Genomic DNA, 17,912 nt, shown 5'->3' on the forward strand with positions numbered 1-17,912 from the left:
TATTTTTTCACTATTTAACATTTTTTTCTCTGTCAGCTGAGTTCCCTATTTCTGATGTCCTATCTTCTACCTATTAGTTTGCACTGTTGTAATACTGACACTGTATGTCTATATGTACACATATATACATGTAAACATCACATGATAATAATGATATTATCATAAATATGTGAGACAAATTTCAGTAACAAATGATTTGGAAACACTGTATTCTGGAGACTCTTGGATGTCTGGTTTTGAGTCTTGACTAAGATAAAGGCAATGAGATTTATGATGATTTATTGATATTTCTAAACTCCCCCTAAAAATGCCCCAAGTTTAATTTCTTTACTGATGGTTTGCAACTAGCCTAATCACTTAAGTGGACCTGGCTGCTTATTTAGCCAGAGAGGCAGAAAAGCCCTGATTGGGACTTCTGCTTCGAGGTATCCCAAAGCTAAGATTCTTTGTGCAAATCTTGGTGGTTTAAGCTGGAGGCAGAGCAAGATAAGGTCACTGTGAGTGAATAAAAACTCCTGGGGAACTTGATCAAGGAATCTTTCTTGGAACTCTAATGCTTGTCTGTATTCTCTTTCTCTTCCATTTGCCTTTAAATAGAAGTCTATATGAGTATGTTTTGTGGAATATGTGAATCTTTTCAAATATCTAAATTCATAAAATCTTTGCAATATGTATTAAGAGACTGAATTAAAGCCCCCTCAGAATATTATTTTATGGAGAATTGCCCTGAAGAAAACTTAGATTTATTAATGATAGATTGTTTTCTTAGTCATTTAGCAGATACATATGATAAAATATAGAAAACTATATATAACGGAGATGAAAAATTATAGTTAGTACAAAAATATGAAAAAGTTTATGCTGGTATTATTGGATGGTTTAGCTGTCTGTTTAATTTCAAACCAGACCCAAATATGTGGGTAAATGTTTGGAATCTGTATTTAGCTATTGATTTCCTACCTGACTATATGATGTTAGAAGGCAAGTCTTATTGACAAACAGAATGAACATATTGTCACACAAATGCCTTGACTATTAATTGGCAGGTTGACTGTACTGTGCAAATTAATTTTAGAAGTTATGGAATTAGCCTTAGCTCTCTTACTGAAATAAGAAATATACATGTATGACACTGCCCTCTGTTCGAGGTATGAAATCTATTAACAGTGTTGCTTTGTGACCCTGAGTCTAAGGAGAGTGGCGGGCGGAGGGGGGCGGGGGGGCAGTGAGATTTACTACCTTGTCAGTATTGTTTGATTATAGTGAGATTGATGATTGAAATTGTGCTCAGTGAGATCCCTGCAGGGCCATGCTGTTGAGACTGCTTACTTAGCAGAATGTGCCTATAGGACCAGCACTTGCTGAGTACATATTAGTTTTCTTGGTTATGAGGCATTTTATGTATATCTTCTCTTTATTGTGTGATGATGGTTTCCTTTTGCTGTTACACTTTGTCTACATGAAGAAACATCTAGTGTCCTTTATGGTGCTTTCTTCATGCCAAATTCCTACTCATTATGGACGTCATTATGTTACCTTTTGTAAACTTGTGACTCTATCTTAAAGATGCCTAGAATTAATTACCTTTGCTATGCTAAGACATCTATATTAATATCAGAAACCAGAATAACTATGCTAATTTGAGGATTTGAATCATATAACCTTAAAACTAGAAGAGCCAGTTGTATCGATGATTCCTGAAATAACTTCTATAGTGACTTCATTCGGAATATATTTAAAAAGTAGATCTAAAAGTTTGTACCTTTGAATTGCCAATACAAGAAAAAAAGAGGAACTTCACAAAACTTCATTAAAAAGCTTGAATAATTGTTTGGCTTATTAATGAATTTAGTAAGGAATATATTTAGTGCTGTAAAATTGGGTCAAATCTGCTCATTTAACTTTATTCTAACATCTGAGTTATATTTAATTTTAATAGGTCTATGAAAACTTGTATGTAACATCATTTCATGTGAAGAAGTCCTAAAATTGTTTTCATATCTTCAAAATATGTTAAATTTAAATTGATTATGATTGATATATATGAGAGTAGAATATCTAAAAATAATTTTGGGAGTAAATCATGAGTTTATTTAGGACAAAGGAGAGATGTTTAAATTATCATAAACATTCTTAAACAGTAAAATAAGAGAAATAAGTTCATTATTGGGCAATTAAAAACATGCTAAAAGTTCACTCATTATTACTTATTTCCTTTGAAATCATTTTCCCTTCATTTATATGTTAAAACTGTTAGTAGTTTTATTTTAAAAAGCAACATAATCAAATTCATTTTTTAAATGCATAACTTAAAATACAGTTTAAAAAATCAAATCTAGAGATTCATATCAAATGTAAAAGGCTCTCATTGAGAATTTTAAAGGGAATTGATTTAGGGAATGATGATTATAAAATGGCTTAGTTTTATTTCATATCATTTTTAAGAACTAAATTATCTCTTTGAAATTTCCATATGTTCCTTCATTCTTCAGGCTATTCAATTTTCTAAATTTTTAGTAAAACAAGACTTTTAAGAACAAATATCTTTATAGAATTGTTAACTCTTGAAAACTTACTTCAAAGCATATAAAGTATGGCTTGCTAATTAACATTTCAAATTATTGCATACGCAATGAACATGTAGTAGTTTTTAAAGAAGTATAAAAAATAGAGAGGAAAAGCAAGTGAGTATAAGTAAAACTAAGATTATAAGGAGAGAATTTTTTAAATTATACATGATAATACAGAAAATTCCATTTTAAAATAGTAGAATCCTGCCATATTTAAATGTCAGACTTACTTTTACTAAAAAATTTAGGTATATTAATACCTGTTGCAAAGCCCAATTCTTCCGAATTGCATATTGCACAAGCAAGGCCAAGAATCTCCTAAAAGAGGAGGTATTTTTTTTTCCTTTGCAGGTCACAAATTGAGCTCTGTGGGTTGAACTCCTATCTAATTTCTCCAGAGAGAGTGGCTCAAACTAGCTCCTTCCTAATAATACTTGCAAAGTAAAGGGAGATCCACTTACCCTTCACAGACAAGCAGAATCCTGAAGAGCAATAAATGAATTCCTCTTTTTCCTGTATATTCTGCTAAGGCGTTTGGGTTTGGAATAAATCCATTTACTTTTCCTCTCCCCTCCTTTTCTTCTTCCTCCTTTTGTTTCTTCTTGGTATTATATATAATTATAATTTAATATTATATGTCTTGGTTATTACTGTATAAAATCAGTTCTGCCCAATAAATTCATGTTGATTTACAAATTAAAGAATTAATTATCACTTTACTTGCTAGAAAATTCTGGAGCTATTAAATTATCATGAAAAAATTCAATTTCAGTGACTTGATGATCGGCTATTGAAGAAGACTTGAGGGTTATATGTAACCAATGAGCGCTTAGAGTTCATCACTATCTATATAACAAAGAGTAGAACCTTTCATCCACTTCAGTGTATATTCTCTAAGCTCTGTATTACCTGTTGTGATTTCTCTTTCCTTAAAGTTCTTTATAACCTGATGCCACCTGGATAAAAACTGGTGTAAGATGAGAGGTACTGAAAACTAGGACAGAGGGAATTGGAGGATATTTTTGATTGGCTTTAAGTTCTGTCTGGCATACTGTTTATAAATGTAAATTATTTTAGGAAAATTTAACCCTAAATCATTTTTTTTAATTCCATCCTTGCATTAAAAATGAAATAAAATAAAACAAAAAAAATACTGATAATTCAAATGGAATTATACACCAAAACTAGGTAAACATAAGGTCAAGAGTGGTAGAAAACCAAATTTGAAGATCCAAGACAATAATTTTAAATGGAAAAAATAAAAATTATAAATGCTTTGGTTGTAAGTTAGCCATGTGTGGTAAGTGTCTAAATTTATTTTTTCTCAGTGAAAACTGGTTTTGTAACTTAGTATTAATTTACATTTAGTATAAATAAAATGAGCTATATAACTATCATTAGATGGAAATCAGTATTCTATCACAAGTTTCTATCTGTGATCTTATATAAAAGATTCCTCATAATTTAAATAAAAATTTCAGTATCATTTATGACAGTGGTCTGAGCATTTACAAAAATCAGTAGTATATTAAATCAGTGATAATAAACGTAAATATTTTACATAAAATAATTTTTTATAAATAATAAGTTTCAATAAAGTTGACCTTACAAATTTACAATTTGTAAAAATTCAAATTTTGTATGAGGAACTGTGTTCATCATTTATATTAATATGAAGCTGAGAGATAGTTATTGTAAATAACCTAGCATACTCAGAATATCTTTCCTTGATTTTTAAAAAGTCTATAATTGAATCACTCTTGAAATATAATTCTGATAGATAGCATTTTTCTATATGCATAAGCTGACTCATAGTCAAATCACTTAGCCACACAGAAATGAGAAGCTTGCAGCTGACTACGGATTTTACCTTACAATCAGTAATGACAATTTTTAAATCCTTCTAGAGGAATACTCATGATAATCACATTTTTAATTGTGATATATCCAAATCCATACTTAAGTAACTATTAAGCTTTCAAAATGTTTTCAAATCCATGTTTGAGGAAAAAAATGATGTTTTCATCACATAAATAGTACTTGTTGTACCCTTCAACATATCTAACCACAAAAAGGATAATATATTACTGAAAAAGGGATGATTGAGGGGTATTAAAAGAAATAAAATGCATTTTAATGTGATTTAAACATTATAATTCATAGATATAAAAATAGATCTTATTTAAGATATATATGTATATAGACTTATAAACCTTACTTTTTGTGTATAGATTCTTATTCTCCTAAAAGTATCATTTAATATTATATTTTAAGACCAATTTTGGAAAAAAAATGCAATGATTTTTCTTTTGAAAGAACGGTGCTTAAGTAAATGTGGTATAATATTTATTTTCCTCTTTATCATAGTTTCCTAGGCCAATTATTATTTAAAGAAATGTTTTTAATGACATTTGGGTAGAAGAAGAAATAGAAATGGTAGAAAGAAGAGATTTGAAATTCTTAGAGGAGTGAAATAAAGATTTTTTAAAACAAAACACAGATAACAAATAATCATGGCACTTTCCAAGTTATTTTATCAAATAGTTATATGCTTATTTTACTTAGCTCAACTTCAAAATCTTATAAGAATTTCCAGAACTGTAGACAAATTTAATAGAAATACACTAAAGCCAACAAATACTTTATAAAGTAATTACTAAAATATGTTGAGTCATTGTTAGGAGTAAACTTGACCTAAAGGAAACTTCTAGGTATAGCAGTTTCTGTTGTTAGTAATCATATTGTTTTTAGTAAATTCATATTGTTTTTAGTAATCATATTGTAGGTGGTATTGTTGGTTTTATTGTCTGAGACCGTAGTATATTTCTTGTACAAATAAAGCAAATGAATATGTTGGTGTCACTGAGAACAGAGATTTTTAACATGAAAAGCAGGTACAGAGAGAAGATCCATGAGATTAGTAAGGATAATTCTGATAGTGGATTGGAAGCCTCAGTACACTTATCTTAAGGCTAAAGTATGTTCTCTAGTTCTATTTTCTAAAAAATACTAAAAATAATGACCAATCCAATAACGATAAATATTCCTAGTATCAAAATTGTGCTCACTATCATTTCTCGCTAAAAGGGTACAGATCTCCTTGAAGAAATAGCCAATTCCAGGTTTGCAACAGAAAATGTAATAACTGAGCTATTCGTATCAGATGGAATCATGAGGAAATTATAAAAGATTACTAATTATTTAAGATGACTCCAGGAGCTAACTTGAAGAAGCTCCCTACACTAAATCTGGGACAATTTTAGGATCTTAAGAATAATAACTGCAGTGGATTGAAACATATCAAATACATTTAAATCCATAAATTTATAATAATCAAAATATCTTCAGTGGTCACCCATTGAAAGTGGTAGGAAACCATCCACTGAAAGTACTAGGAAACTACCAATTATTTTGAAAAAATCGATTAGTTTTTTGCTTTTTTTATTGCCTTTCCCATATGAACTGTGCTTTAGAGTAAACAAATAATTTATTATAGAATGTTTTTATATACATTTCAGCTAATAAAAGAAGTGATTATAGAATTAAAATAATATAATTTTACAACCCTAGTGAAGTAATGGATCTAGACAATAATCATCAATGGATGACAATTTAAAAGAGAAGCAACAAGTCATTATGTGCCTCCATAACACAACATGCAAAGTATTTTTGCCGAGATGTAAACTCGATTCTGGGTATAGTTGTGAATTTACGGGAAGTACTTAGAGTTAGAGAAACACATTAAATAACATTGCAAGATTTCAAACAGCAAAATCCAGAATGTGGGAAATTCTATAGTACAAAGATCAAGTTAAATTAAGTAAATGAATTATATGAAAAGAACAAATAGAGGGAGACCTTTAGATCTAAAGACCTAAGAGTCATATTATCCAAATGCAATATATAGATTTTATAGCATAGTGGTCGGAACATACTATAAAATTATAAATATTTACAGATGAAAGAATATGTGTCTTGAATTAGTTTCAATAAAAGCAGGTGTAAAGAATTATAGAGATATAAAAAATTGTCATGAATTTATAATTGTTCAAACCAGGAAATATATGTAGATGAAAGGTCATTGTTATTCCCTCTACTTTTATGAGTTTGAAATTTTCCATTAATGAGTTTTAAAAAGTAATTCTAAAAAAGTGTAATTATAAAACAATTCATTATGAATTTTAAAAATTGAATGTAAATACAACCTCAAAAATTCCTTTCCATATGAAGTTAAACACTATTTACATCAATTCTGCCTCTAGGAAAAAAAAGTAAAATAAGATCAAAACCATCTGTTCACAATTGGTAAGAATCTCCTTGTTGATATCCTTAATAAACAATTAGTGTATATAAAATATAGAATTTGTAAAGAGGTGGCAGTATTGTATGACTTAAATTATTATTAAGGGGTTGGCAAAATTTTTCTGTGAAGGACACAAATATTGTAGTAAATATTTTAGGCTCTGCAAATTCTATGACCTCTGCTGACAACTGAACTTTGCTGTTGTAATGCAGAGTAATCAGAGAGAGCACATAAATAAATGAGTGTGACCATGTTAAATAAAATTTGATTTACATAAATAGGAGGTGGGCCAGATTTATCTCATAAATCCATTTGCTTTTTACCATTTCAATCATCATCAACCTAGTCCAATCCTCTACCTTGTAAATCACTGTGATAGATACCCATCTTCCTCATAATGATAAAATCTCTTAAAATATATTAAATCTCTTAATATATATATATATTTTTAATGTCCCTGCAATAGACTTATGTTTAGTTAACTAATGTCATATATTTGCTTTGAGGTAGCAACAGAATGAGAGGGGAGAATTAAAATTGTTGTGGGAAAAATGCAAGAGCAAAAATAAAAAACAAAACAAAACAAAAGTCAATGCTTAGCTTTTATGACTTTTTGCAAAACTGTAAAAAAATTCCTTAGCAAAAAATAGTATCAAGTTGGAAAGTTTCTCTAAATTTATCAACCTCTTATTAACAAATAATGAGCCAGGACTAGTGCCTTCGAATATTTGTTTCAGTATAAGCAAGAGATGAAGTAATCTCAGAATATCAGGGGGAGTGGGGGTTGGTTTGGGGAGAATCCTGTCATCAGAAGAAAGCAAAGGCTTCAACATCAGTGTCCTTACCCTAGACCTCTATATGAGGAAACTCAAGGGTTTGTGTGCATATTTGTGGTTGTGGTGGATGAATATGATGTTATTTCTGGATACACAGTATAAATTTCCAGAGGGTAAGAGGAAATATGAAAATGCAGAAACTAGTGACCCAATTTCCTAGATGAAATCCATGAAAGGCTCCAACTGGCCTTGTGCCCTTTTCTACAATTCTACGTATGAGTGGAGGCATTGGCTGCAAAGAAGAATCTGAGGTGACATAAATGGCCTCTGTGGGCCACATATGTTCTGTAGAGGATCTGAATGCAATCTTATTTTCTGGGTGGCAACAGTGGAGGTGGGAGGGTTGAGAGGTGGAATCTAGAAATAATAATATCTGTGAATCTAAAGAATACTGAAATTGGAATAAGTAGCCACAGTGTTCAGGGCAGTCCAGTCAGAGTTGTATAAGCATTTTACAGTGCAATAGAACCATTTATAGCTCAGTAGATACTAGGTCAAGAATCTATGAAAAAAACTGTTCTTCCACAGAGACCACTGAGGCCTCAAAGGGCAGTGTGAATGCTTGAATCCAGAAACCCTTTGCAGAGAAGCTGAAGGATGGGAAATAAAACCAAAGAGTAAGCATTTAACCAGAAGAAAGTGTTTTAACATTTAAACTGTTTTATGTTTCCAAAATATAAGTGGCAGTATTGTGTGACTTAAATTATTATTTCTTCTACTAAATTCATTCTAATTTCTTTCTAGTAATTCTTTGCTTTAAAGCAAGCAATCTTTTTAAATTATAAATCTATACACATGTCATCTCTCCACTGAAAATGCTTATGGTTTTCTCCCTGCTCTTATGATAAACAGCAAAATTCTTCATAGGGCGTAGGTAGTCCCACAAATACAAACCCTACTTTATGTCCAGTTTCATATTTCACCCTGCTGCATACCTTCACGTCAGCCACACCGGCCTTCTTTCTTATCAAGCACTCCGTATCTATGCATGAAGTCTTTGCCCATGATGTACTCTTCCACTGAAATGCTCTTCCTTCTTTGCCTGGTTACTTGTGTCAAATCTTAATTAGTTTAATACCTCTGGTTCTTAACTTTCATTCATTTTGATTCCATCATCTTAGTATTTAACATGACCATGTACCACTGCATGACACTTTCATGATTTTTTTTTTTTTGCTTTATCTGTTGGATACCTGTAGAATTTTGTATATAAAAATCTCCTCATTAAATTAAATTTCAATAAAAACCTGTTCATCATATGAAAGAAAATTCACTTTCCATGAATAAACATTTTCAAAATATTTTTAAAAATATTACTTGAACATAAAATACTATAAGAAAGTCCATGAAATGGGCTGAGAAGAAAGTAGCATCAACAATCCTCTCATGGATTTAGAAACAAAATCCAAGTAAGTCACCCTAGTCCCCTGGCCCACAAATTTATTCAAGGTTCTATATCTCCTTTCTGATCTATACCTTACTCGATATTATGTCAATTGGATTTGCTTTACTCTTATGAAAATCATTACATGCAAATTGTATTATTGTTATGTTGTTTCCTCTATTTCATTATAGTGTATTCTGTGACTTCAGTGCTAGACTTCATCAATCTTTACATCGCATGCAGTGATAAAGAACTGTAGATAATAGATACTCAATAGAAATTTAATTATTTTCAATTAAAAATCAAAGTTATTTTAGTTTCAGATCTTTTGAAGAGATATAGATAGAATTTTTAGGATCATAAGAAGACATTCCTATCTTAACAGCACCTTTATCTCAACCTAATACCTCCTAAGTGCCGTGTGTGGCAAATACTAACTAAGCATTGATAAACATACTCTTTATGAATTAATGTCAATTCATTCCTTGTTTAATTGAGAAATTTATGCAATGGTTGTTAAGATGACCAAAACAATTTCATGATAATCATGTCATATCACTCACACAAAGTGCATATTAAAAAGAGAAATGATGTTTTGTGAAAGTAATTATAACCGTGACATTACTGATCCTACTGAGCGTTCAAAGTTCAATTGTATAAATTTCTTAATTTTAATACCACTATGAATCTGACGGAAAATTAGCTTCTTTTTTTTACACAGTATGTCTCAATATTATTAATCAGGCAAAATTCTTATTTCTAGTAAAACAAATACAAAGCTAGAACACCATTTAGGGAAATTTTACAGCAGATTTTTTTGTGAAGAATTAATGGTCTGTCTGTAAAGTCTGATAAATTTCAATAGCTACCTCTTATTGGAAAAACCGAAGTATTTTAGTAATATATAGTGCAGTCCACACACTTTCCCCTCATGCTTAGCAATAAAGTGTAAAATAAAATCTACCCTTGCTGAAGCCTTAAGTCAAGATATCAAACATAACTCTTTAAAACTCACATAGCATTCTAATTAAGCATACCTCTTCAGAAACAGAGTTTTTAAATTCCAACAGTGTAGTCTTTGAGGCATTGTTTATGTTTTCTCTTGCATGATATCAAGCTATATTATTAAACCAATACAGATTTATGAGCAGTTTTGATAAATATAATGAATTTTTAGAACATGAAGCAGAAAACCAAAATGATTTTTTAAAGAAATATATTCATCTTTCGTAATAAGAATAAGAAGTGTATTTAGAAAGTAAACACCCATTCTTTCATTTATGCCTGAAAAAGAACTGATTCTGAAACATTGACTCATCTGACCCAGTTCTAACTCTGGAAAGGATCATCTGTGTAAACTCTGATTCCTTTTAAAGAAGCCAAATTTGAACTCAATAAGTTATTTTAAAGATGAAAAAAAGGTAAAATCACCTTAACAATGCAGGTTTCTCTTATAAATTCTAGGATTTTAAAAAAATGATCTCAAACTTACAGAAAAGACGCACGTGCCATACAAAAGACTTTTACCCCTCTAAACAATTTGAGAGTAATTGCAGAGCTGAAGCCCTATCGACCTGAAATACTTTTTTGGAAATGAGGACATTCTCATAAATAACCATATTACAACCACCAGAGTAGGAAATTAATATTGATGCAATACTATCTTCTAAAAATCATTCATTCAGGTTTCATCAAATGTCACAATAATGCCTTTTAAAGCAAAAACTCCAGTTAAGAATCACAAAGTGATTTTAGCTTTGATGTCTCTTTAATCTCTCTTGGTCTCTTGAGTCCTCAGTCTTTCCTTGACTGCTTTGACCTTGACATATTTAAAGATTAGAAAGCACTCCCTTTGTAGAAGATCTTTCTGTTGGTGTTTGTCTGATTGTTCTCATGTTAGATTAGGTTCTTTATCTTTGCAGGAATATTACAAAATTGAGTCTGTATTCCCATTGCATACTATCAGATAGCACACACTGTTAATTGTTTCTATAATTAATGGTTTTGTTTTGTTGAGAGTAGGCACTCTTGCCTTATTCCCTAATTGACAGGCAAAGTTTTCAACATTTCATCATTATGTATAGTATTTGCTATAGTATATGTGGACCTACATAATATAATACCTTTATAAGATTATAAATTTTTATTCAATTTATAGCATGCTAAACATTGTTATGAAAGGATATTGGAATTTTTAAATATGTATTTTACATATATTGAGTTATTTTCCTTCATTCGGTTGTTATGATGAATAATATTGATGGAGTTTGCAAATGCTTAACTATATTTATATTACTGCAATAACCCTAAAGGATTGTGATCAATTGTCTTCTTTTATGTATTACTAGATTCAGTTTGCTAATTTTTTGTTTAGAATTTTTCATATCTATATTTTTGAGAGAGACTGGCCTGATTTTTCTTTTACTCTCCTTGTCAGGTTTTGATGTCAAGGTTATGTTTGCCTTTATATAATGAGTTTGGAAGTTTTCCCTCTTTTCCTATTCTTTGAGAGGATGTGTATATGATTAGTAGCATTCACTTATGAAACCATATGGCCTGAGGTGTTTTGTGAGAAGTTTTAAGTTACAGATCCAAATTACTTGAAATCACATTGGACTGTTTTCCCCTGTGTTGGAAAAGAAAAATAAATAAATAAAAGCAGATCCTGAGACAAAGACTTAGATGAAGGTAATTGAATTTAGGAAGGTATTCCATAAAATACTAGTGGGGGTTATCAAGTTGTTTTTGTCTCTTTCCTTGCTTGCCCTCTTTTTTGTTTTTTTTTAATTTTATTTATTTTTGTCTTCTTCTGTTACCATGTCGCTTTCTGAAGAACAGGTCGGTTTTACCATTTCTGGTCTGCCTCTTGGTTTTTGAGTCTTAACTTCTGTAGCTGCAGGCCGTCCTTTTTTAGGGACTCACTTTTAGATTAACAGATGCCATTGCTGTTGTTGCTACTACTTCTGCCTCCTCAGGTTCTACTTACTTTTCTGCCTTTCTCTTTCTCCCTCTCCTGGAAGTTTATGTCAGTTGCTTTAGTCAAATACTCAATGCTGGCTTTTTATTCCTTTGAAACACTAGTTTCTTTTTCTTCAACTTCAACATCGGATGATACATTTGATTGTTCAGCTGATGCCTTTTGACTTGAAAATTCCAGATTATCTTTTTTGAAGTTAAATCAAAAGGGAAAATTTAGCCTAAATAGGGGTTACATTGACCTCTGATTCTGAAAAGAAGGAGATAATCAAGAAATCAAAAAGAAAAGGTAGAAGAAACTTTCGGACTGCTTATAGAAAGAATATGCTGAAAGGCCAACATGAGAAAGAAGCAGCAGATAGAAAATGCAAGCAAGTGCTCTGAGGCAGTAGACAAAGGAAAGGAGTACTTTTTGATAGTCTGTATATTCATGTATATGGAACAAATGCAAACTGAGCAGCAAAATAAGCATGAAGAAGCCAGACATTAAGAAAGTGAGAAGCGAGAAACATCAATTAATTCTCAACTTCAAAGAATACATGCTAAAATAAAAAATTTACTCAAAATTGATAACCTTGATGTGAACAGTTGTATTGAGACCTTAGACGAACTTACTTCACTTCAGGTCACAATGCAACAAGCTTAGAAACACACAAAGATATAACTACAATACTGAAAAAAATATGGCAATTCAAAGCAAGTTAGATTACCACGGAAAAGTCTATGAGGCATATAATAAGTTTGAAAATAAGTTTTTGGTTGGTAAAGAAAATTCTGTAATCACACAAGTGTTGAATTAATCTTTTGCCTAACAAAGACAGAAAGAAAAGCAAATAAAACCAAAAATCAAGAGGAGAAAGGACCAAACAAAAAGCTAGAAAAGAAATAAATAGGTTCAAAGACTCTAAATGGAGGATCTGATGCCCAAGATAGTAATCGACTACAACATAATGGAGATAGCAATGAAGAAAGCAAAAATGAGGCCAGTGGTAAGAAAAAACCATCCAGCGAAGAGAGACACTGAAGAATTCTATGCTAGATGACTAGGTTGACATATCTGGAATATAAAGACATTTAAGAAGTTTGTAATGGTTTTCATTTGAAATATTTAGATGGCTGAAAAGTTTTAAATTTTTATAAAAATAGGTTTTGATGTTTAAAACTTATCTTGAGGGAGAAAATCTCTTTATCTTTGTTTAAAATTAATTAAACATTGCTTAATTGTACTTGTGCAGTATAAATAGCTACATTATATAGTAAATATGAAGGAAAATACATTTAGAAAAGGTTGAAGTGCTTTTCCAAACATTAGATGTAGCATATTTTCAATTAGTGTATGTATATTAGCATATAATTGATAGTAGAAAAATGTTACATTTTAAACTACTACTTGCATAAACCTTTCTTCTTTTCCCTCTTTTTGTTCATAGTTTTTATAAATCTTGGATTCACCAGACTGTGTTTTCACTGTTTGTGGGTTTTGTAAAAGTTATGCATTTTTATGGTAGATGAAATGATACTTCTATATAAGCACTCACTCTCTCCTTCCATTTAAAGTTAATCTCATAGTCTACATTGTGGTACATTATCCTGCTGCTTTGTAACCATGCGTGATCTGTATGCCTTTTTGTATAACAACTAACTACCCAACTCACATGTAACTGACATTTCTACAAAGTACAAAACTATGTTAACTTTTGAAGGTAATTTAAATTTGTGGCTGGAAATTTAGTGAAGTCAAGTGACTTTTCCTGCAGAGAATAGAATGGGTATATATAGAAATAATCTATCTTTAGGGTTCAGCTATCTAAGATCCTTTGCAGGCACTAGTAGCTGAAACTGAAAACTAAATGATATAAATTTATTTTTGAGACATTTCTGAATTTTTTCTAAAAAGTTACACTCGTTAAGAAAGTCACTAAGTAGTATTTTTTAAACTTGGAAAATAATCTATGATGCTTATGCAAATAAGTACCAAATAAGTACCAAATAAGTAAATACCAAATAAGTAAACTAACCTATTTGAAAGCGTGACTGTATCAGAAGGGAATATTTATTTCTGTATCACACATGTAACAGGACTGCAAAAAGTGGAAACAGTGCTCTGAGGAAATAGACAAAGTAAAAGTGTACTTTTTGATAGTCTGTATATTCGTGTGTATGAACTAAACTAGGGTGAACCATGGTTAACACGAAATGTAAGAGTAACAAGAGATAACATTCTAAGATATTTTGATTAGATCAGTTGGTAGTTATTAGTAGCTAAAAGATAGTTCTCATGTTTTGAAACTATGACTATGTGAAAAAGGCTTTTAACGCTTTAGTGTTTGCATGTGATATTCATTGTATGTTGTGACCTCTCAAATAATTCTTTTCATCTATAAGTGTAAAGTTTGAATTATTTTAATAAGTGAAATTTTGCTTTTGGGAGGTGTTACAATGGAATGTAGGATCCAGCTTTTTGAGAAAACTCTTGCTATTATATCTGTTTGGTCCTTACTACAATTAAAATTTGGAAAGATTTGTTCTTTTCAAGCACGTGTGAACACTTTTAAACTGTTTACTGACATTGGTTTCTTTTCAAGAACTGAACAGATTCAGGTATATACATTAATAAGATAATGAAAGTACAGACAATTGTTATACTGACTCCCCCTTGAATAGTGAGAAAGTTGTGTCCCGATAGATAAAACAAACAAAATTATCAAAGCATTAGCATTATTTTAAAAGAATAAGGAAGAAAATATTTCTTCAAAAGATACAAGGCATCCCCAAATTTTAAGTGGAGATTCTATTACAAATTTTAAAAGAAAAATGTATTGTTTAGGAGAGGAATTATGCTTTAAAAAATTAGTTATCTTCCACTATCTAAACAAATTTTATATATTCTGTATTGAATAAGTGAGTAGTAAGGCAAATCTTTGACCTCTTCCCACTCTTAAAATTTCTCTTGTTTGGTGACAGTGAAGCAGAAATTCTAATTAAACTAATCAAAAAGTGGTTGGGGATGATGAATTTTGTTTACAGAAAAACTAGTGAAGCTGCACTGGTCAGAGAATGAATCATTGTCTAGTAAAAAAAAAAAATAGTCAATAGGACAAATTTCTCTGTCCATAATATGCATAACATATTTCAATAATTAAAATTTCTTCCTTACATTTTGCAGATTTTACATTTCTACCATCTGTTTGGAGTAGACATGCTGTTGATGTCTAATCAGCTCATGCACAGCATTTTTCACATGTAGATTTTCCTGAGTCATAAAGTGTCTTTAGCCGACAGCCAAATGGTTCACTGACGTTCAGACACCAGGCTTCAGAAGCAGTTCTCAGAAAAGAATTTGGTGGCTTGCGATAGTCACAACTGCTGTCAGCCAAATATTCTCATTCTCCCTGCTCCCTCTTTCAGGCCCATAGGAAGACTGCGCTCCTTTCTCTTGTGTTTGTAACAGCTTGGTGCCTAGTTTTGGCCAACTGAGTCATAGCATTTAATTGTGAAAACTAAAATCTGGTATTTACTTGCAAGAGTACAAATTCTTAGAGCCTTTTCCTTTCCTCTGACATAGAAACCAACAGCCACTCTATCATCCTGAATTCCTGAATGATTGCTTCACTAGTTTTTCTGTAAGCAAAGGTCCATGATGGACATACAGCAAAAACAAGAAGTCAGTCTTTGTTGTTTTATGCCTCTCAGGTGCTAGGGGTTGTTTGGAATTGCAGTAATCCTCAGCTCTAGCCTAGGTCACCTACGATTTTCAAACTGAGTTCTATCATTAAGAGTACATTACTTTGTTTTGCAGAGATGAAGTAGCATATTGGTTTGATGGAGTGATATTTTGCGTCAAGGGCTCCAATTTCAGATGAATTTACTGTCTAAATAGCACCTATATATCTTTATTCATATTATCTCAGCTTCTTGTTTCTTTGCACCAAGAAAAAGTTCAATTTTTGAATAATAAGTTTATCACGGTCTTGTTTTAAGTGTGGCCTATCATCAACAGCACCACAATTAGTGAGTTTCGTTATTAAAATGCAGGTTCCCCCAAACCTCATGCCAGAACTATTGAATCTGAATTATAGGAGAATTGAGACTGTACAGAAACAGCATTTGTAAACAACTTCTCCAGATATTTCTAGTATATATCAGTGTTTAAGAATTATGGTATCACAGAATATTTTTATACAAAAAAATCACACTTATTTAGAGCACTGAAGTATCAGCCAATGCATGTAATTTCTAGAATTAAGAGAACTGGTCAATAAACAGTACTTTAGATGCTAAATGGGTTGTTAATTTTTTCTATAGTCCTGAAAACTGAGACTAGTTTTTGTTCAATTTAAGTTTTTTTACTTACAGACTAATTAATAAACTGTGCTTCAGTGTCTTTCCGTATTCAAAGAATTCAAAATGGTGACCCTGTAGAGTTTATATAAAAATATAATCAGATCTGTTGTAGAGTGATGATTCAAGTTTTCTTCACCTGTGAGTTGTTAAAAGACAATCCTATAATTTTTGTTTGAGATATATCATAATAAACTGCCCCTCATGCTTTCATTCTCAGGGGTATGATGGTATTATCCAAATTGATATTGGTCTACCATGGCAAAGTCTGAAAAATTATTTTGTTCTGTATACAAATCAGGTTATGATTTTATCATAATTGTATTACACATTTGTAAAAGGAAGCTACAATACTGGCATCTCTGATGTCTTAATTACTCTCAAAGGTCATTACCAACTAGCATGAGGTTGACTAGTGAATTTTTTTGTGAGGAAAACAAATGTTTGTAGAGATATATTTTTGCAGTGTGGTTAGGATGTTGTGATGGACGTAGATATAGCTTATGTACATATGTTATGTGTTGCCATCTAAGACATTTTAAAGAGAAGTAATCAACAGCTAAATGAATGTATTTAAGCCAATCTAGAAGAATCAATATGAAAGTATCTTAGATCCCCTAAAATATGGGTATATGAATCCAATTCATGTGAGTTAATACCATAGCACAGCAGTTCAGCAAAGAAGCTTCAGAGCTAGATCTAAGGGTTTGAATTCTGACTCGGCTATTTACTTGTTGTGTGATTACTGCCAAGATATTTAACACTTCTGTACCTATTCTTTTTTATTAAAAAAAGAGATAATAATGGTACTTATGTCATGAGGTTGTTATGAGGACTACACTACGTATAGATGCAAGCCCTTTAAAGTCTTTGGCACATAGTCAGTGTTTTATAAGTGCTGGCAGTCTATGGCCATGCTACCTTGAACAAGCCCAATCCTATCTGATCTCGGAAGTTAATCAGTGTCGGGCCTGGTTAGTACTTGGATGGGAGACCACCTAGGAAGACCAGGTGTTGTAGGCATAAAAAATAAAAATAAAAAATAAGGGATTGAAAGCTGACAAGGTCCTTGCAATCTTGGTCAGGTCAACCAAGAGTTGCCTCTCCTAAAAAAATTGTGTGTGTGTGTGTGTGTGTGTGTGTGTGTGTGCTGGCAGTATTTGCGAACTCCCAAAGCCCTGAAAAATAAAATCTTGCACCCAGTAGATTAAAATTATCATCTTCTTGAGAATATTTTTACTTTAACTGAAACATCATTTCATATTATTATCTTTTGCTACTTTGGGAAGTTTACAGAGACAATTTGTATTTTCTATAATTGTTTTAGAATTTCGTGTATTATAAATTGTCTTCAGTATTTTTATTTAAAATTTTATGTTTATGCACCTATCTTAAATTGTTTTTTTTTTAAGTTTTATTTTATTTTGTTTCATGTATATAGTACATTGGTTAGACATTTATATAGTTTATGAAATAATCCCTCAGATTGCTCTTTCTCTCTT

General features: G+C 31.2%; 1 pseudogene; it reads left to right on the forward strand.

Annotated features, from left to right (window-relative positions):
* Positions 1–17,314: 17,314 nt before the first annotated feature.
* On the forward strand, positions 17,315–17,433 carry LOC112470596 (annotated as a pseudogene).
* Positions 17,434–17,912: the final 479 nt, after the last annotated feature.

The sequence above is a fragment of the Pteropus alecto genome, unplaced genomic scaffold (assembly GCF_000325575.1).
Source record: "Pteropus alecto unplaced genomic scaffold, ASM32557v1 scaffold3, whole genome shotgun sequence".
Lineage (NCBI taxonomy): Eukaryota > Metazoa > Chordata > Mammalia > Chiroptera > Pteropodidae > Pteropus > Pteropus alecto.